The 21688-nt window shown below is 36.1% G+C and overlaps 1 non-coding gene across 1 annotated transcript; it reads right to left on the reverse strand.

The window, feature by feature from the left end:
• Window positions 1-2759: 2759 nt before the first annotated feature.
• Window positions 2760-2887, reverse strand: LOC116272266. Its single transcript, XR_004180983.1, has one exon. It is a non-coding gene; the product is annotated as a small nucleolar RNA SNORA35 (small nucleolar RNA).
• Window positions 2888-21688: the final 18801 nt, after the last annotated feature.

A 21688-nucleotide genomic window follows, 5' to 3' on the forward strand; every position in this document is an offset into this window, starting at 1 on the left:
CAAATAAATTTTGATACAATTTTCATATCAAAAGAATATATATTTTTAGGTTCAGATATTTAACAAATGTTCAGACATCCCAGACAAAATAGTACATAGATTCAATTTATTAATATTGCTAAATTAGAGGTTTAATGATAAAAATACCCTGCAGCAGAATGAATTTGGAGCATCTGAACAATGGCAGTTACACCATCTGCTCCAGATAGAAACTTGCTATCTTGACAGTAGCAAAGAATAAATAGGCAGTGCAGATACATCAAGCTGGCAAGAGGGTAAATGCAACAAGGAAATAAGCATTTTTTAGACAAATTGCTTTTCCTGTTGAATACTACATTCTATCCTAAATAATACTTCATTCAACTACAGGCAGATGTTTGTGTCAAAGAGAATTCATAGTCTTTATCACAAAAACAGTTTTATATTATTAGAAAATCTAAATAATCACACTTTTCCATCCTCAAATTTCCAAAGAAAATTAAAATACACTAGCAGGAAAAAGAAGCAAAAACAATTACAAGGGAAAGGAAATAGCATGTTTCCTTTAGGAAAAATGCTGAGAAAAAGACATTATTTTGACAGATTCTGACCTACCCACATGGACCTCTAAGATGAGCCCCAAGACTATATTATTTGAAGAAATCAAGTTTCAAAAATCTATTTAAAAGACTTCCTTCTCACATCTTGTTATCAGTGGGATATTTGTATTTATGGGTAAGGGATGAAGATATATTAAAATAGCATTCATTCTGTGTTAAAATAATAAAGAGAAAATAACAAAACTATCATTATAGACATTCATTTGTAAGGTTATTAGGTCACGTGAGCACCCTACCTTGACATGTTTCTAAGGAAGAAGGTATTTATTTTTATTTCAAAAGGAGGCCAGTCTCTGGAACATCAAGACAAAGAGGTTTATATAAAGGCACGTGCCAATCTTCTACTCCCATTCCATATCACCCACATATTTGATGTTCACATTCCTTTTATTCTTGGCTCAATAGCATTGATAAAGATTATAGTTGAAAGAATTATAATTTTTAAAATATATACCAAACTATGGTATAGAGAAGTCATTGTACTTATCCTTGCCAATTGTCAGGAAAGATGTGTCATCTTTTTTACTGGGTTTTACGTATCAATCAATAAGTATTTATTGAGATATATATTTTTAACTGCTACATTTTGCCTCAATTGTCTGAAAATAGTAAGATTGTAAATGAAATGCAGATTGTGTACATTTTTTTGCTATCTAATCTGATCTGATTTATGATCAGAACATAAATATGACCTTGGGTTAATGAGGGCCATGTCCTTTTTGTAGGAGTCCCCCCTAAATGCATTTCCTAGGAAGGCAAGTTTACCATCCATAATTTTAATACAAGAACAGTATGAGGTGAGGTCTTCCTTCAAAATAATTGTTTTTTACTTAACTTATCCCGGATTCATCTGTCACAAACTATTGTTTTCTAAATTTTAAATGAGTTTTCAGCCTGTATTTTATCACCTAAAACAGTGCCTTGTTTTATACGGTGCTAAAACTATGACATTCAATCTTCTAAAGCTTGCCTTCAGTTTTGGGTACAAAAATTGATGGCTGACTTCATAGATAACTTACATTAATTTATCCAGCAATAGTTATTTATTTAGCTTCTACTTTATGAAAGGCACTGGGATAGATGCTGCAGTAAGTACTAAGATGTATGAGAAGATAGACCTTTCAAAGGGTTTACTAATTAGCTAATAAGCTAACAAGGTAAATTAACAGAATAAATGAGAAATTGATCATTGTCAAATTATGTGATAGAGAGAGAGATTAGTTGGGACTTGAGCATTTGAAGGTGTCATGATGGAAGAAAAGGGGGCCAGGAATGAGTCTTGAATGTAGTTCTAACTTGTAAGAAAGAACTGGAAAGGGAATTCTCTCAGCACTAGGTCTAAGCTGACTGTTTATATACAGAGAATGAAGAGGCTGGGGAAGCCTCACTTGTCAGGAAGCTAGTAGAAATGTGGGGCAAATACAAGGGCACCATCATCTGCAAGATAATTATAATCTCATTTTCATCACATCAAAAGGAGAAAACCACTTATCTCTCTGTCTTACTAACACTTAATGAGCAAATTGCCCAGAGATTTAAATGGATTTATCTTGTCATATAATCACCATGACAATCTTAGATCATTCCAGTAGTGTCAACCTTATTTTATGGACTAGGACACTGAATCTAAGAGGGGTTAATGTAAAATTGCTAAAAGCTTCCCGGCTAGTAATGATTGCAATAATGTAATAGCGAGGATAATATTTACTGAGTATCTTCTATTAATCTGGTACGGACATAGTGACATTTTCTTTTTTTTTAGACGGAGTCTCGCTCTGTCACCAGGCTGGAGTGTAGTGGCACAATCTCGACTCACTGCAACCTCCGCCTCTCAGGTTCAAAGGATTCTCTGGCCTCAGCCTCCCAAGTACCTGGGACTACAGGTGTGTGCCACCATGCCCAGCTAATTTTATTTATTTATTTATTTATTTTTTGCATTTTTAGTAGAGACAGGTTTCACCATGTTGGCCAGGATGGTCTTGATCTCTTGACCTTGTGATCTGCCTTCCTTGGCCTCCCAAAGTGCTGGGATTACAGGAGTGAGCCACCGCACCCGGCCAGACATAGTCACGTTTTTCTAGTAATAGCAGTTACTGAGCTGCCTGGATCTGTCTCTCCACTCTCTCACTTTTTTTTTAGGTAAGTCATAGGGCCCAGGAGATGTGTACCCAGCTGCATGCAGGAGTAGCCCACGGTGTGACTCTCCCAGCTTTGAGAGGGATTTGCTTTTGCACCGCTCGATGCCCAGTTGGTCAAGGTGGAGCCCAATGGGTCACTTGGCAGTGCTGTAGACAGCAGAGTTGGGGTTGGGGCCCCATGCTCTATATAGAAGAACAAGCTTAAAGGAGGGAGTGGGTAGGTGATCAGAAACATCTCAGAACCCATTGCTTCATTCACTCAACATGGTGACTGCTAGGTCAACTTCCAGTGAAGAAAATGTGAGTTTAGAATCAGGCAGATCTGGCCTCTGAATCCCAGCACTGTCACTGACTAGCTGTGGGACTTTGGTAAACTCACTCAAGTTCTTGTAGCCTCTGTTTTTACATATATTAAATGGAATCAATAATGACTACTTCATCAACTGCTGTGAGAATTGGAAGAAATAACTTGCAGAGAGTCTAGTCCACTATCTGACATTACTTGTTAAGCATTTAATAATTAATAGCTATTGTCATAACTAAGCATCTCCCTACTCACCAATACCAACCTCTTTTTTTTTTTTTTTTTTTCTCAAATTATCATTTGTTGGGGGATCTGGTAAAAACATTTGGAATTTTTTTTAGTTAATAATTCTATGATTTTCTACTCTTCTTATAATTTCCCCTTACAAAAGAAAAGTTGCTTTAGATCCAATTATTTTACATTGGCATATACACTGAATGACTATTTTAAATTACCTAATATTTCCTGACAACGAATTTGTAGATCACTATCCTTGAATTGTTTGAAGGACAATGACACATCTTTCCTGTGCCTCTGGAAGGAACTCACATTCTCTCAAATGCACAAAACAGAGAACTATCCATGTGATGTACCTTTTTTTTTTCTCTCTGGGTTATGACTGAAAATCTGCCACCTCAAGCAGTCATTGGCAAATAATCATTACCTTTTTCTCCATTTTTTGCTTCATTAAGTCAGCAAATATTCATAGATAAAATTTTATGAACCAAGAACTACTCTACTTAATAGTGTTCCCACCAAAACAAGTGCCTTTCTCTATATCCCCCTGACGTTTTTCCTAGCCTGGTATGCTGCCTTACCAAATGATGCTGCTTAGGTGTTCAGCCGTCTTTGAATTCTAGGAATAATCTGTCCTCTAGTGCACAGAACAGGATTAATTATAACCGTTGGTGTATGAATCACCATTACCATGTCTCCACATACAGCCCAAATAATATAATTAATTAATTAATTATTAAACCAAAACATCATATACAGATTGTGAATGTTCAATTTTAAGAAATAATGCCAACTTTTTCCAAGTAATTTTACAACTTTATATTTCTGCTAGCAATGTGAAAGAGATCCAGTTGTTCATGTTCCCACAAATGCTTGGTTCTTACAATAGGTATAAAATGTTCCATTACTTTCTTGCCTGTCCTCCCTGTATGAGGAAGTTTCATGTCCAAAGTTGAGGTTTGGAACTTTTCTCAGACATTTGAAGTAGAACGGAATCAAATACCAGAGACTTCTCAGCAAAATGAGAACTACAAGTGATATCCTAGTCCCTTCTTGGCTAATGGCTTTTAAAAAATGAAGAGGAGGAAAACAATTTAAAAATAAGTATTACCCACTTTAGGAGTAGGGGAAAAACGCATACTCCAGATATTAAAGGGCACAGGCTTTTCTGTGACTCATAAAAGGGCATATTTTCTTGCCTAAAATTCTAGAGCAATAGCAAATTGAAGGGAAAGATACAAATTAACCCATGTTTCTGTTTTTCCAATGGAGACCCATTTCCAAACTGTTGGATAACCAGAGTATAGATACTCTCCTAAATGCACAGATCATTTCACAGATATAAATATAAAAAGATGGAAAAATAACATGCCACTGGTTGTTTATTAAGTGTGGGTTTTAATAGTTTACATTGGGCCATTCATTTATGAAGTTGTGGTTCCATCTAATTCATCATTCCAAAAAATACCTGTTCATTATTCCACAGTTTTGAAAAGCAATTGTAGTACCCAAAATAATTGTTTTATATGTAAGTATGATACCAATAGCCTTAATCCTAAATTCTTATATTGCTCTCAATGTGCAAACACGTCAAAATGCATCTTTGTAGTACAGATAATTCACCTACAAGAAATTTCACTAAAGTTTTTACTTTATTGGTGACTGTTATTCTATCACTACCTTTGGTGATCTGCTACTGTTCTAATTATGCCTAACCATGTTCCAATAAAATTATGTACTTGCCAACTACTAGTTGCAACAAATCCTGGTCAGTGTTTTTTGTTTATTTGGAGGACTGAAATTTAAGAGGAGCATTTCTAAACAAATAAGAGTTCCTTAATATAAGGATATTGGCCAGGCACGGTGGTTCACACCTGTAATCTCAGCACTTTGGGAGGCCGAGGTGGGTGGATCACCTGAGGTCAGGAGTTCGAGACCAGCCTGGCCAACATGACGAAACTCTGTCTCTACTAAAAATACAAAAAATAAAAAATTAGCCTGGCATGGTGGTGCACGTCTGTAGTCCCAGCTACTTGGGAGCCTGAGGCACAAGAACCGCTTGAACCTGGGCTGCAGAAGTTGCAATGAGCCAAGATTGTGCCACTGCACTCCAGCCTGGGCAACAGAGTGAGACTCCATCTCAATTAAAAGATAGATAGATAGATAGATAGATAGATAGATAGATAGATAGATGAATACAGATATCAAGATAAAAGACTCCTGCCTTTGTTAGACATAAAATAGATACTATTTAAATGCTGCTTTTAAAAAAGAGAGCAAATTCACATTATTTAAATATTTCCATCAAATTTTAGATATACCAAGCATTAGAGAAACATTTCTGCTGAAAAGTTAACTACTAGCCACATGCAATCTTGATATTATAGGTCATGTCTAATTGATTCAGACTAGTGAACTAAAATTGTTTTCAGGATTCACTAGGCATTCCAGTTTTGACCTTCATTCTTCAAGGCTGTGAGGATGAGCTACTGGGCACTGCACTCTTTAGAAAGCAGATTTATAAGCTTTACTTTCCTATCCTATGATCTAATGGTAAGGTACTCTATCATGGTCAATGCAGATTTTTTTTTTCTCAAGATAACTATTCAACAGAAAAACAAAATGTCTCTCTTTTGCTTGCTTTTACTATATCCTTGTCAAAAAGTTATTTGATCAAGCAGCAAATATTTATGGAGCACCTACTACGTGCAAGGGCCTGCATGGGGCATAAAAAAGAGACTGTGCAATGATATGAAAGAGATAATGACAGAAAATGGTTATACAATTCATCCCAGTTGATAAGCGCACTTTCTTGAGGATCTTCTGCTGAAATGCAGGCTTCATTAATTCCTCACCTCTTTGTACATGTATAAACCTTATTGCTTAGAGCACACTATTCTTTTTCTTTATTTTATGTTAATTAATCTTATCTCACCAATAAGATTTTAAGTGAAGGTGAGAGATCTTGGCCAATACGTTTCTGCACCCCCAGTAATTCCTGGCATAGTGGTGATCACATAATAGTTCTCCATAGTTATCTTAGAGAATTAATCTAATATTTAAGAATATATTTTCCAAATACCTTAGTCCACTCATTCTTTATTATAACCTTCATAGGCACAAGAAGGGGGAAAAGCTGAAATTAATTGTATCAACATCAATTACTAGTTCTGCACTCTTCTATCTAGTTCTGGACTCTTCTATCGGTCAGATGTTTATAGCAAATTATGTGAAAACTTATGAATAATTTAGGGCAATGAACAACATCTTTTCCTTGTGACAGGAGAATTTTGATATGTTAATTGCAGTGTTTTGCCTTTTAAAAACTAGGTTACATCATTTTTGGTTCTAATGCCCACATAATGCATTACCTATTAATATGAAGAGTCAAAAATAATAATCTTGGATTTATATAATTTTCCCAAAAAATAAACTTAGAACATTATGTTCTGTGGGCCATGATATAATGTTTAATGAAGTCAGAGACACTGACTCTGTTTTCTTCCAACTACTACTACTTAAATTGCCTCTGACCTTCCAATTAAGGCTTTAAAGAGCCTTGCTATCCTTCTCTTCCTCTAATTCAGTGAACATCTCTTCTCACAGTTATAACTCTGCCATAAGGAATCTCAATCAGTGAATTATGGAACATGAATAAAAATTATTTTTAAATGACAGAATTCAATGAATTCAGTAGAAACTGGATGCAAATCATATGAATTCCTTCTATTTCATTTGCTTTAGTGTCCCCTTTGGGAATGTAAATCAATTCTCTAAACCTATGAATATTGAGAAGGGATGAACTCAAGTCAACTTTTCCTAAAAGGCTGTCTAGATAGTAGATAGAACATTAAATAGATTATCAGTTTTTAAAAGTTGTGACTTGGAAAAGCTTTCCATCGGAGTCTTAAGCTCCTGAAAACATGGCATAACTCTGTAGCCACCTGGTGGCAAGGGATGTTTATTACAGGTGTAATAAGTAGCACAAAGCATCAAAACCATGTGACAAAGATGAGAGTTCCAGTTCCATATTTCTTTTTTTTTTTTTTTTTGTGACAGGGTCTCGCTCTGTTGCCCAGGCTAGAGTACAGTGGCCCAATCACAACCTACTGCAGCCTCAACATCCTGGGCTCAAGCAATCCTCCCACCTCAGCCACCTGAGTAGTTGGGACTACAGATATGTGCCACGATGCCTGGCTAATTTATTTTTTATTTTTTTTGCAGAGATGGCATTTTGCCATGTTGCCTAGGCTGGCCAGTCCCATATTTCTAAGCACTTAACAGGAGCTTCTCTTTGGAAAAGCTACTGTAAATATCAAAACCACCAAATTGGCATCTGCCTCTAACCATTTCCTTGGTTATCCATTTTTGGTTCTAATGCACACTTAATGCATTGCCTATTAATATGAAGAATAAAAAATAATGATCTTGGATTTATATAACATTCCCCCAAAATAAACTTAGAACTTTATGTTCTCTGGTGCATGATATCATAACACTTAATGAAGATAGAGTTGCTGGAAGTTGCTGTCACCTTACCTATTCCAGCTGATCTCCTATTACTGAGTATAACCCAGTAAGGCCACAGACCATCAGCCTTGCCTCATTCAACACTCATTGGTTTCCAAGCTTTTCATGAAGCTCCCCTACTCCAACACACACTTTGAGATACTCTTTCTCTTTCCCCCTCCAAATTCTAAATTCTATTCTGTTTTCAATGTTGAGCTCAAAAGCCACTTCTCACTTTCGGTCTCAATCTATTTGTGTTGTTATAAAGGAATATCTGAGGCTGGGTGATTTATTTGAAAAAGAGGTTCATTTGGCTTACAGTTCTGCAGGCTGTATAAGAAGCATGGTGCCAGCATCTGTATCTGGTGAAGGCCTCGGGCTGCTTCCACTCATGGTGGAAGGTGAAGGGGAGCTGGCATGTGCAAAGATCACATGGTGAGAGAGGAAGAAAAAGAGAGAGGGAGAAAGATGCCAGGATCATTTTAACAACCGGCTCCCATGGTGTCTAACAGAGCAAGAGCTCACTCACTACCATGAGGACAGCACCAAACCATTCATGAGGGATTTTACCTTATGACCCAAACTCCTCCCTTTAGGCTCCATCCTCAACATTGGGGATTAAATTTCAACGTGAGATTTGGAGGGTCAACCATCCAAACTATAAGTAGAGAATATTTTTAGAAAAGCACAGGCTGTACAAGAAGCGTAGTGCCGGCATCTGCTTCTGGTGAGGGCCTCAGGGTGCTTCCAATCATGGCAGAATACTAAGGGGAGCCGGTGCGTACAAAAGAGAAGGCGCGGGGAGGGAGGTGACGGTCTCTTTTGAACAACCAGCTGTCGTGGAAATCAACAGAGCAGGAAATTATTTATTATGGTGAAGGTGGCACCAACTATTGAAATTTGGAGGTTTCATGTAAACCATATCCAAATATCTTTTTAAAGATAAACGTCAAGTTCATTATCCCGGGGCATGCCACTAAATAGCTGAAATTATCAATATGCACTGTCTTATTGAGCCCTATTTAGCATCTTCCATTACAATGCATGCTAATCTTGCCCTTTCTTCATTTGTGTTTCCCTAATTTGGCATCAGGGCTTTCTTTCCCTGAGTTAGCTTTTCAATGATAAGCTCTCAAATAAACATTTTCCCAAACAATTACTCTTTTTAATAATATACATTCTAGCTGTGCCTTTATTTGACAAATTTGGAGAAGATCCTAAAGTATCAGGAGTTTTTTTTTTTTTTTTTTTTTTTTTTAACATGCTAGAGATACTTGGTCATTTTTTTTCCCCCTTTTGGAATCAGAGGTTGCTGTTAGTCAATAACATAAAGATCTGTCTGTAAACTGAAATTTTATCTTACGCTTTAAAGGCACAAGGAGTGCCAGAACTCATCAAAATGAATTTTAAATGAAGAGAAGCATTATGAAGGAAACAATGTAAGGAAGCGGAGCTGCATTTAAATGTTAGCACATCAAGTAGCAAAATCAATTTCAAATATAATTTTTAAGTGTAAAGTGTAACAAAGATTAATTCATTTGTGCTTTTATATCTAGGAGAACATGATGTGTTTTGTCAAAATGAATTGGCAGAGATAAGTACATATCCAATTTTAGGGAAGCATTCTTGGTGGAAATCTAAAGATATAAAAATAATAAGTAATAATGGAAAGAGTCGTTCATTTATTCTTTCATCTGATATTTATTTAACACATTTATTGAGCACTTGTGCACTACTAGTAAACATTGCTTCAACTATTAAAAGACAACTTTTGGGGTCAGGCGGGGTAGGTCATGCCCGTAATCCTAGCACTTTGGGAGGCTGAGGCGGGCGGATCACATGAGTCCAGGAGTTCAAAACCAGCCTACTCTGTCTCTACTGAAAATACAAAAAACCTAACCAGGTGTGGTGGTGCATGCCTGTCATCCCAGCTACTCAGGAGGCTGAGGCATGAGAATCGCCTGAACCTGGGAGGCGGAGGCTGTGGTAACCTGCGATCATGCCACTGCACTCCAGCCTGGGCGACAGAGCAAGACTCTGTCTCAAAAAAAAAAAAAAAAAAAAAAAAAAAGACAACTTGTAGACTAAGACACCAATGGTTTAGACTATTTTAATTGCATTATAAATAAGACTATTTTGTTAAATACACAAACAGTATATAATATCTGTTTAAGTTCTTCGGGAAACAAATTATAGGAAGAGAGGAAAAGGAAATAGTATATGAAATATATGAAATAGAAAAAACTCAGAAACTTTGAAGTGTATGCTGAATATTTCAGCCATAAACTCTCTTAACCTCCTGATCAAAGGCACTTGAAAAAAAGGTCATTTTCTAGTCACACATTGTTTTCTGAAGATAAACATCAAGTTCATTATCCAGGAGCATGCCACTAAATAGCTGAAAGCATCAACATCCACTGTCTTATATAGCCTCATGTAAAAATAAAAAACATCTTTCAAGAGAAAATTTACAGGGTTTTGACATTGACTAAGTGGCTTCTGTATGCTAGAAACTTTAAGTGGGCTGTTTCATTTAATCACTCTGACAAACTTATTTTGTGTTGTCTTTCATGTTATGGTTAAGGTAAGTAAGGCTTGGAGGAGTTTTAAGTAAATGTCAGTTATAATAATGACAATACCGGCAAGAAAACAATAGTTAACATTTGTTTAACATCTGGTATGTGGTAGGTGCTTAATATCACCAGATTGACACAATAGAAACCTATAGGACTCAGGGGACTGTGGATAACTCACTTAAGCCCCTAGGCCTCATATGTTAAATATAGGTAATAATAACCACTGTCATTGGAAGTTGTGAAAATTAAAGGACACAGTTTGTACACTGTCCAGTAGTGCCTGGCATGGAGCAGATGCTCCATACATGATAGTTTATAATGATACTTAACATCTCTCTTGTTTGGTGGGAAATCTGATCACAGGTCCTTTGAATTTTTTTTAAACCCTATTAAGTTTACTGTGTCTATATTTGCTTCCCTTTCTAACTTCCATTAATAAAACCCTACTGCCTTTCCTCTCATTGTTAGCCAGTATTTAAAAATTACCTAAAATACTGTGACCAAAACTTTTAGGTAGTTGTTTCTGATTTGAAAAAAGCCAGAGACAAATCTTCCCTGTACATCCGGAAGATTAACTAGCATTCCCTTATTGTGGAAAAGCGGAAATTCTCTCTTTGCTCTGCTTCCCACTTTTTTTTTTTTTTTTTTACCAGGGGTTATAGGTAAGCCACATCTACTGGCAGATGTATTGCCTATTTTGGAGGAGATCTGGATAAATAAAATAGGCTTCCAAGCCTCTCTTTCCTCATCTGTCAAATGGTAGTAAAATTCAGCATTTATTGGATTATGAGATTTTTTTATTAATCATGCTTTTTATATAGTAGTTTCTCAGCATATCTTAACTATTCCAATGAAACATACCTCCACAACAACTGGACAGCATCCTGTGGGGAAATGGGTGAGAACTAGATAGGAAATACAAAAATAATTGGGAGAAGAGAGTTTCCAAAGGCACTGGATTTTGTTAATTTTGTATTTGATATCCCATTTTTCATAATTCTCAGCTCTGGTGTTTTTTTGTAATATTTCATTATCTCACTTCACTGCCACCACCAGAGAACTAATAGAAACATCTTTTATAAAACCCATATGCTCATTTTACCTCTCAGCATGTATTCCTACTCTGTAGCTTATCAGCAAAGTCAGTCAGACACTGAGACATCTGGGGAGACCATTTTTCAAATCTTCAATCCTCAGTTCTTAGCTTCCCTTTTTAATCTGCTGTGTGCTCTGTAGCAATGGAAAAACAGCTTGACAGGCTTGCTCTGTCTGGCTATATGACACATATTTCCCATTTCACCAAGAAATTTGCAAGCCCCCATCATTTATATAAATGCTTCCACAAAGTTTGCATTTGAGAACATTTTGTAGTCACTTTCAAAGAGTCTTGGCCTTTCAAGTGCAGTTTTTCCTGGTTTCCTCAGTCATTTCTATTCTTTCTCCCTCCCAGTAGTCCAGTCCTCTCTTGACCTGAAGTTCTAAAAGGTCGAACTTAATAGCATCCCCCATGCTCATTCTGCATGCTCACCTGACACGACTACTCATTAAAGTTTAAAACTATTTAGACATACATTTAAGGGACCACCCTTTCATTGAGCCTTCTCAACCTAGAAGGGCTTGTTCTTCTCAGGCCACAATCCAATGCTTTCAGTTCAGAGAACACACTAATGCTGTTGCTGGCTTATATCTTTGTCTTTCACTTTCTCCTACTTGTCTGCCCAGGAAAAGCCTTCCTTCTTCAAGTCCTAGCTCAACTGTAATCCTTTCTACAAAGCCTATCCTGTCACACTCTACCTCCACTCCAGCCTCTACAACAGTTATCTATTGGCATCTTATACCATAGCAGGGTGGCTGGCAAACAACAGACTGTTTTTGTATGGCCTACAAGGTAAGAATGATGTATATGTTTTTATACAGTTGAAAAATATTAAAAGATAAATAATATATCATGATATGAGAAACTTATAGGAAATTGAAATTCCAGTGTTCATAAAATTTCATTGGAACCCAGACCCACTCATTCATTCATATGTTGTCTGTGGCTGTCTTCAGGCTACAATGGCAGAGCTGAGTAGTTGCAACAGAGCCTACATGGTTCCCATATCCAAAGTATTTATCATCTAGCTCTTTTCAAAAGTTTCACATCCCCTGATTCATTACCTTGTGACTCCAAGTGTAGTCCATGAAAATCTGGAAGCTGGTTAAAAATGCAGAATCTCAGGCCAGGCACCATGGCTCATGCCTGTAATTCCAACACTTTGGGAGGCCGAGACAGGTGGATCACTTGAGGTCAGGAGTTTGAGACCATCCTTGCCAACATGGTAAAACCTCGTCTCTACTAAAAATACAAAAATTAGCCAGGCAAGGTGGTGCACGCCTGTAGTCCCAGCTACGTGGGAGACTGAGGCAGGAGGATCCCCTGAACCCAGGAAGCAGAGTCTGCAGTGAGGTCAAGATCATGCCACTGCACTCCAGCCTGGGTGATAGAACAAGACTCCTCTGCCAAAAAAAAAAAAAAAAAAAAAAAAATGCAGAACTCAGATTCCTCCCCAGCCTGACTGCACTAATCTAGCACTCATCATGTTGTCTTAAAATCGTCAATCTTTTAGCAGATGAAAAAACGGAAACATGACCAGGATAATAAAATGTATGAGTTATGGTAGATATATGGAATTTAAGGCAAATTTGGGTCATTGCAAAATAGCTGAGTGCAATTCCGTGTAACACATATAAAGTATAATGTAATATTAAAGCAGAAACAAGAAAGCTTAGCCAGGAGAATATATGAACTAAGACTTATATCACTTAGCAAGCTATTCATTTACTAACACCATATTTCAATTATATTCATATATATTCAATATATATATATTCCATATAGTCATATATTCAGGCAATATATTCATACTATATTACATGTATTCATATATATAGTGTGAAATATAAGCCCTATTAGCAATAATATTAAAACTGTATAAATTATGCTATAACTCATTTGACATACATTTGAGTTTGCTTATTTAATAAAGCATAGCAGTGATATAATTTGATTATCTGAGATCTTAAAATGTGAATGTGAACCTCTTGCTGCATGAAACAGAGCAAGTGAAACTTATTCAAAATTTTTGTTGGACTGTTCAATAATGCAAATGTGGTGTTAGGCATTTATAAGTTTCGCCTGCTTGTATAGATAACGTTACACTTAAAATCACAGCAGTAACTTTTACTGCTGTCAGTTATGAGTTGATAGCTCACATATACAACCCTTTGTTAAGGTCTTAGTTACTGAGACTTCTCATTTTTCACCAGGCTGCAATATTTACAGCTGCCACTGGGGGGAAGGTAGAAAAATATCCTTTGCAATTCAACAGTCAGAGAGCAACCATCACCAAAAATTATACAAATAACTTTTTCATAAATAATACCTATTTATTTATTCAGTTATCCAGTCAACAAATATTTATTAATTCATTGGTATAGCCTTGGTAGTGTGTTAGATGCTAAGAATACAATATTGAGCAAAAGCAATACTGTTCCTGACTTTATGGAGTTAATTAACATCTAGTGGAGGATATAGGAATCCTCAAGGAATCACAAAAATAAGTGTATAATTATCAACTGTAATAATTGCTATGATGGAAGGTACATGATGTTATCTATTAGGGTATATAACAGAATGCTCACCTTGTGTTAGGGGATATGGTGGGCAGGAAGTCTTCCCTGATCCCAGAAAAAAAAATGACTTTGAGCTCGTGTTTTGATGGCTTATATAGGAGTTAACTGGTGTAACTGGTGATGTAAGTATTAGGAGAGATGGGGAACGCAAGTTAGTATTAACAACAGAAGGCACAATTTCTGGCAAGGCCCTGTGATCAGAGAGATCATGTGCTCAAGGAACTGAAAGTAGATCAGTGGGGCCTAACTATTCATGAGGGGGATGAGGGAATATATGATGCTTAAGAGGAGCCAGATCAGGTTGTCTTTTATAAACAGGTTGTCTTCCTAGGAGCAATAAGAATTGGGAGAATGGATTGGGGAGTGCAAATGTGTAATTGGGAGAACTAGTTAGAGGGTCATTCTAATAGTAAAGAGATGATGGAAAGCCAAACTGGTATGATGTTTGTAGAAATGGAGTGAAGATATTTAGGAATTAAAACTGACTGGAGTTGACTGGAGTTAGTAATAAATTTATCACGGGGTATAAGGGAGAGGAAGCCATTCAAGGATGACTCAGTTTCTTGTTAATCCAACTATCTGAATAACAATGCAATTCCCTGTGATGCTAAGAAACTTGTAACGCATTGAGAGTACTTTCTTACACAATTAAAACCCTATGAAGTCACTGAGAATACTTTATGAAAGCACAAATAATTATATAGAGATTAATTTATGTATATATTTAATGGATATACCACACATATATGATTTGGTTTTCATATTTTAATAGATAACATTACACTAATACTAAAGTTCATTATTACTTTAGTATTAGTTTATTAGTATCTCTAAAGACTTGTTACGTGGACAACTGTACTTAGATCTACACAGTGGCAGTCTCGGAAAGGAATTGTTAGAAATTTTATGTACACAATGTACTACTTGTCTGGGCCATATGTTTAATTTGCTGGAGGAAAAATCATTTTTAAATAAGAGCAAAATGCAATTGAAACATGATGTAATATGCAAATAGTCACTTCACACAGCATATAAAAGCTTCCACACAATTAAAATGTCTGTATTTTATTTGAAAGATCTATGCTACGTTTAAATTAGAGTCATATGAACTGAAGCTAAGACTAATACACATTTTCAAATAGTGAAATAAAAATCAATATTCTTGTGTCGTAATCTCTTTAATCATAATATCCTCTTATAGGACATGTATTAATTTACTTGGTACAGTTGCTTAAGTCATACCTATATTTTATATTTAAGAAGATATTAATGTTTTGAAAATGTATAATTTAAAAAATCAATCCGATTTTTGAAAGACATATGTTGAAAACCAGAAAACATAATATAAAATTATTTTACTGTTGTTATCTAATATGGATGAACGTGTAACTCTGAAACTACCTTGATAACGTTTGGCTACCTTCCTTTCCAAAACAAGGTACTTTTCACTTATTTCACGAAAGTTGCGGTATCTTAGAAAGGACGCATGCTAAATTATGTTGTTAGTCTTGTTGAATTTTGGCACAGACTATTGAGTGAAAAATTTGTGTGGCAGATAGTCTTAACAGTTATCAGTTGGCTAAGTTAGATTATTAATTACGATAATCAGTTCTTTAAGTACTTAGTTAATCCTATGTGTTTTGACTTCAACTGATAATTATAAAGGATCACTTAAATTTTTGATTAGCAAAAGCAAAAGCTGTGCAGAATGTGGAAATATAAAGCTCAGGTTTTCCTGTGCTTTCAATGTGTATGCTCATTTACTAAAATGCATTCCTGATTGAGTACCTCTCTTCTAGACATGCTGTTATTTTGTCATGATAATATTGATAGTTATTATTAAACCAATTAATGAATATATTATTGAATGCATATTATGTGCAATACACCATGTTAGTTCCTGTAAGTGATATAAAATGCATTTACTATACATAGAACAAATTATTGTTACTTAACGCACTCAATTCTCTGCTCCTTTCATAAGTTATTTTTTATTTTTTAGTTTTTGTGGGTACATAGCAGGTGTATATATTTACAGAATATGTTTGACTTGTTGATACAGGCATTTGATTATACATTATTTACAACAACCAAATGAAGAACTGGTGAATAGTAAAATATATTTCATTTTTAAATCAAAGACGTGAAATTAAAATATTTGTGAATAAAACAGATAACTACAACAAACTGCAAAGTGAAATGATGGAATTGTCTATCAATGTAAGCAATATTTGCTATTTGTTATGGTCTATTTCTGTATTTCTGTTTTTCTTCTTCTTTTTTTTTTTTCTTTTTTTTTTGAGACAGGATCTTGCTTTATCACCCAGCATGGAATGTATGTAGTGGTGCAATCACAGATCACTGCACCCTTGACTTCCTGGGCTCAAGCAATTCTCCCACTTCAGCTTCCTGGATAGCTAGAACTACAGGTTTGCACTATCATGCCTGGCTAATTTTTAAATTTTTCGTAGAGATGGGAGTCTCACTATACTGCCCAGACTGGTCACGAACTCCTGGGCTCAAGCAATCCTCTCACCTTGACTTTTCAAACTGCTGGGATTACAGGCATGAGCCACCATGACCAGCCTATTTATGTTTTTCTTAAAGTAATTTGGTAACCTAGAGTAAATAACTTTGCAGTAGATACTCAGTTCTATATTAGAGAACTCATATGGAAAACAGATTCTGTTAATTGAACTTGCATTTATTTGTAGTAACAAAAAACCACATAATTGAAAGGTAAAAATTCCTAAATTGTTAATGTGAGTGTCAAGAGAGTGACAATTATAAATCATGTTTTGACAATGTAGAACCAATGTATGTGCACTGTTTCTTCATCACATTAACCTTTTAAGTGAATAACTTGAAATGTTGATGTGGTTTTACAGAAAAAAATAATGTTTACTTTTGATACTTACTGCTATTACAAACCTTATCCAACTCAGGAGAAGCACAGTTGTCCAACTGATTAATTTCACAGGAGACATTGAATACATTACCTAAATTGTTACTTTGACTGTGATATAAATATATACGTACATCTATATCACAGTAGAATAGGTAGCACAAGTAAGGCTTTACAGAAGGTATTACTAAGTTCAAATGATAGTGGAGACAAATTTCTTTTTAAGATTTATTGAATTATGTAGCTTAAAATAACCACAGATGGCTGGGCATAGTGGCTTATGTCTGTAATTCCAACAATTTGGGAGACCGAGGCTGTTAGATCACTTGAGGTCAGGAGTTCAAGACCAGCCTGACAAACATGGTGAAAGCCCCGTCTCTACTAAAAGTACAAAAATTAGCCGGGCATGGTGGTGGGCGCCTGTAATCCCAGCTACCCAAGAGGCTGAGGCAGGAGAATCACTTGAACCCAGAAGGTGGAGGTTGCAGTGAGTTGAGATCACACCACTGCACTCCAGCCTGGGAGACAGAGCAAGATTCCATTTCAAAAATGAATAAATAAATAAAAATAAAAACAAAATAGCCAAAGAAATCACCAAGAACCCAGAGATTAAAAAAAAAAAAAAAAAAAACCCAAAGAATATCAGGCTGTGGATGTATACACATTATAACAAAACTCTTGGTGCTCTTCTATTTACAGTAAGAATTAATATATTTAACAACACCAACATTATTTACTATAAATAATCAAGCTCCAACCTTCTATAATAAATATATTGTACATATCTTTTTCATGTCACTGATATGCCCTGACAAAGACAGCCTTACAGAGAAGTGAAGTAGGCAAAGGCCTTACATACCTACATGATGAGATTTGAGACTTATTTTCCCCTTTAGCTCATCAAGGGATTCAGTTATGGGAACCACATGTTAAACCATGCCTCCCTCTAGAGGGGGTAGGACTTGTAAGGTATTGCCACATTATGACGAATTTGCGTATCAAATCTTCTCTAATTAATAGCTGGATAAGAGCAAAGTGTCAACAGGTGTATGTACAAAGAGGGGTGCACAGGCCTGGGAGAGAAATAAGGAGCACTCACTATAGAATTGTGAATATTTGGCACATAGAGGTAGAAAAACAACGTGGTAAGGACAGAATAGCATTGAAAAGAAGACAGTAAAGATGAAATTGGCGAACTTCACATTCTAGTAAGGCTGACCTTGGTCTTTACTACCAGGCAAGGCTTACCATGCCAATGATATATGTGAGATAGTCTTGTATGAATGTTGTTTGAAGCCTGAGAGTAGAAACTTACCTGCATGTCCAGGTTAACCTATTTCACCAACGCAGTGAAAATATCTGCAAGCAAACTTGGATCTTCACAAACACTTAGAATGAGTGACTTCCTGTGTTCTTTCAGGACTGCTGTGGGGGTTCTTTAAAATTTTACATTTTATACTTTTTGAATGTCCCTTATGATTTTTTGCCCCCCCCTCTAGAAAGCTGTTGATAGCATCAAGAACTCTTTTCAATACACGTCAAAGAAAGTTACCTTTGCCATCATCTTAAGTGGTGAGTAGTTGAATAAAACAGAACAATTGGCTATTCTGACAAAGGGTACATTTTAATGCAGCCATTTTGATGCAACTGTCTTGATGTAAAATCACGGTTTTCTTATTTCTTTTATTTTTGATCATTAATAACATGTGCAGCAGACATTCCCAACCTTATTCTATCCCTATCCTCTTTCGAATTTTGACAGACTTCGACTTTTCACTTCTTTTATCTAATGTGTATATATTAATGTCATACTAAAAATTTTTGTTAAAATTTTACTGTCAAAAACGATTTAACCTATACCATTGTATCAGTTCTTCCTCCAAAACTATCATTCTAAAAACATTTTGTGGTATTAAATATTTGTATATGATTATGAGAACAACCAGAAATTTAATTGAGAAGTCCCTATGCAGTCTGGAGTCTAAAATAAGGAATCCAATTTAAATCCACCTTGTTTAACTTGTGATATATTTACCCAATCAAATAATCATGCTGTGGACATCTGTAGAATGTAGAGTGTTCCATTATCCGGATCTGCGTTTTTCAGCATTTATAACGGATACTCCCTTTCGAGAAACAAAATTCTCTGCTCCCTTCCTCTCCTGCTGAGATTTTTAAGTGCATCCATTGAGAGTATTTTGAAGAGCTATGCTTTCTAAAATTTGTCATAGGAAACAACAGCTAGATTTCCTACACTCCAATCATGGATATAAGAGTTTATCACTGAAAGTAGGCTGGGCTTGGGGGCTCATGCCTGTAATCCCAGCACTTTGGGATGCCGAGGTGGGCGGATCACCTGAGGTCAGGAGTTCGAGACTAGCTTGCCCAACATGGTGAAACCCTGTCTCTACTAAAAATACAAAAATTAGCCTGGTGTGGTGGCGTGCACCTGTAATCCCAGCTACTGAGGAGGCTGAGGCAAGAGAATCACTTGAACCCAGAAGGCGGAAGTTGCAGTGAGCTGAGATTGCACCACTGCACTCCAGCCTGGGCAACAGAGTGAGACTCCACCTCAAAACAAACAAACAAACAAAAAAGAAAAAACAAAAAAACAAGAGTTTGTCATTGAAGAAGAAAATTGAGCTTCACTAACCTAATTGTCCCAATTTATACTATCATACTTTATACTTATTTACTATAAATGTGGAGTGGAGGTTAATGGTTTGGTAAGGGGTCTGCATCATACATTACTTAGTAATAAAATAAACTGAGTTTTTTTTTTTTCCAGGTTGCATTAAAATGCCATTTACCAATTACATAATATTCTTTTTCAAACATGTTTGGCCCTTAATGGCATATGTTTTACTAGCTCAGGGGTAGGTCTACACTAGCAAAATAATAGGAATCACCTTAATATAATAGTTGAATATTATTTCAAAATAAGAGTATTGAGGCATGCTTATGTGTATACTTACAATTATTTTTGAAGGATGACGTCGGTTGGCCTATGTTATAGATACTCGCGGGTGTTAGCTGATAACCCTAAAAGCAAACATTGAGAAAAATGCAGTAAGAACTCCATAAGTAAGGTGCTACACAGAGTACATATACCATTCACATATAATGAATGACTGAAAAGTAGTAAGGCTGATACCTATAAACTTCAGAAGAAAGAAGTTTCATTTATATAAAACGAATTTAAAACAACAAAATATTAGTACAGCGGGTATGTCAGAGGCATTTGAATTAGAGCATCTCCATCGTAAATAGGGGCTGGGTAAAATGAGGTTGAGATCTACTGGGCTGCATTCCCAGACAGTTGAGACATTCTAAGTCACAGGATGAGACAAGAAGTCAGCACAAGATACAGATCATAAAGACCTTGTTAATAAAACAGGTTGCAGTAAAGAACCTAGCTAAAACCCACCAAAATCAAGATGGCCATGAGAGTGACCTCTGGTCATCCTCACTGCTATACTCCCACCAGTGCCATGACAGTTTACAAATGCCACGGCAACATCAGGAAGTAACCTGACAAGGTCTAAAAAGAGGAGGCATGAATAATCCACCCCTCGTTTAGCACATCATCAGTAAATAACCATAAAAATGGGCAACCAGGACAGGGCGCAGTGGCTCACACCTATAATCCCAGCACTTTGGGAGGCCGAGGTGGGCGGATCACTTGAGGTCAGGGGGTCAAGACCAACCTGGCCAACATGGTCAAAGCCCGTCTCTACTAAAAAATACAAAAATTAGCCAGGTGTGGTGGTGGGCACCTGTAATCCCAGCTACTGGGGAGGCTGAGGCAGGCAGAATTGCTTGAACCAGGGAGGTGGAAGTTGCAGTGAGCCGAGCTCGGCTGCTGCACTCCAGCCTGGGTGACAGAGCAAGACTCTGTCTCAAAAAAAATAATAATAAAAAATAAAAAATAAAAAATAAACCAGCAGCCCTCGGGGCTGCTCTTTCTATGGAGTAGCCATTCTTTTATTCCTTTACTTTCCTGATAACCCTGCTTTCACTTTACAGACTTGCCCTGAATTATTTCTTGTACAAGATCCAAGAACCCTCTCTCGGGGTGTCCGGACCCCATTCCTATAACAGGCAAGTCAGTGTTCGTCCTTCTGCTAAAGAGGAAATTAAATATTAGTTAAGAATTCTAAATGAATCAGCAAGATTCTAAGTCAAATGTCAAGTTGAAACATTTCACATAGAACTATTACAGAGCGGGAGTAAATAGTATTTCATCCACAGATACTAAAACAATATTAGACACTGGAAGGGGAAACAACATTTGAAAATCACCCTTTCTGTATTAATTATTGTAAGAGCATCAGTTGCCAGAATTTATTCTGGAATGCAAAAAGAAGACAGAAACAAATATTAGCCAGCTATATTTTTGCAGTAGGACAAATAAATTTGGTGCAAGGACGTTAATATTTGACATGTTTTAAAAATCAAAAATTTCCCCAAACACATAAAACATAACCAAAAAAAGTTTTAAATGCAGGGATTATTTTTAAAAATATAAAGCTAACTATTGCACTCAGCCTAGTAAGTAAAATGGAGTGATGTAAAGATCATTGAAGTTATGAGAAATACATAGGAAATGTTAATTATTATATTGAGGATAAGACCTTTTGTTAGCTCATAAATTTATCAACATAAGTTAACATATTTGAAGCATAATATAAAATATTCAATAAATGTTACAGCCGCATTTAAATAATTTAATGACTACCCCTTAC

The sequence above is a fragment of the Papio anubis genome, chromosome X, assembly GCF_008728515.1.
Source record: "Papio anubis isolate 15944 chromosome X, Panubis1.0, whole genome shotgun sequence".
NCBI classification, from domain to species: Eukaryota; Metazoa; Chordata; class Mammalia; order Primates; family Cercopithecidae; genus Papio; species Papio anubis.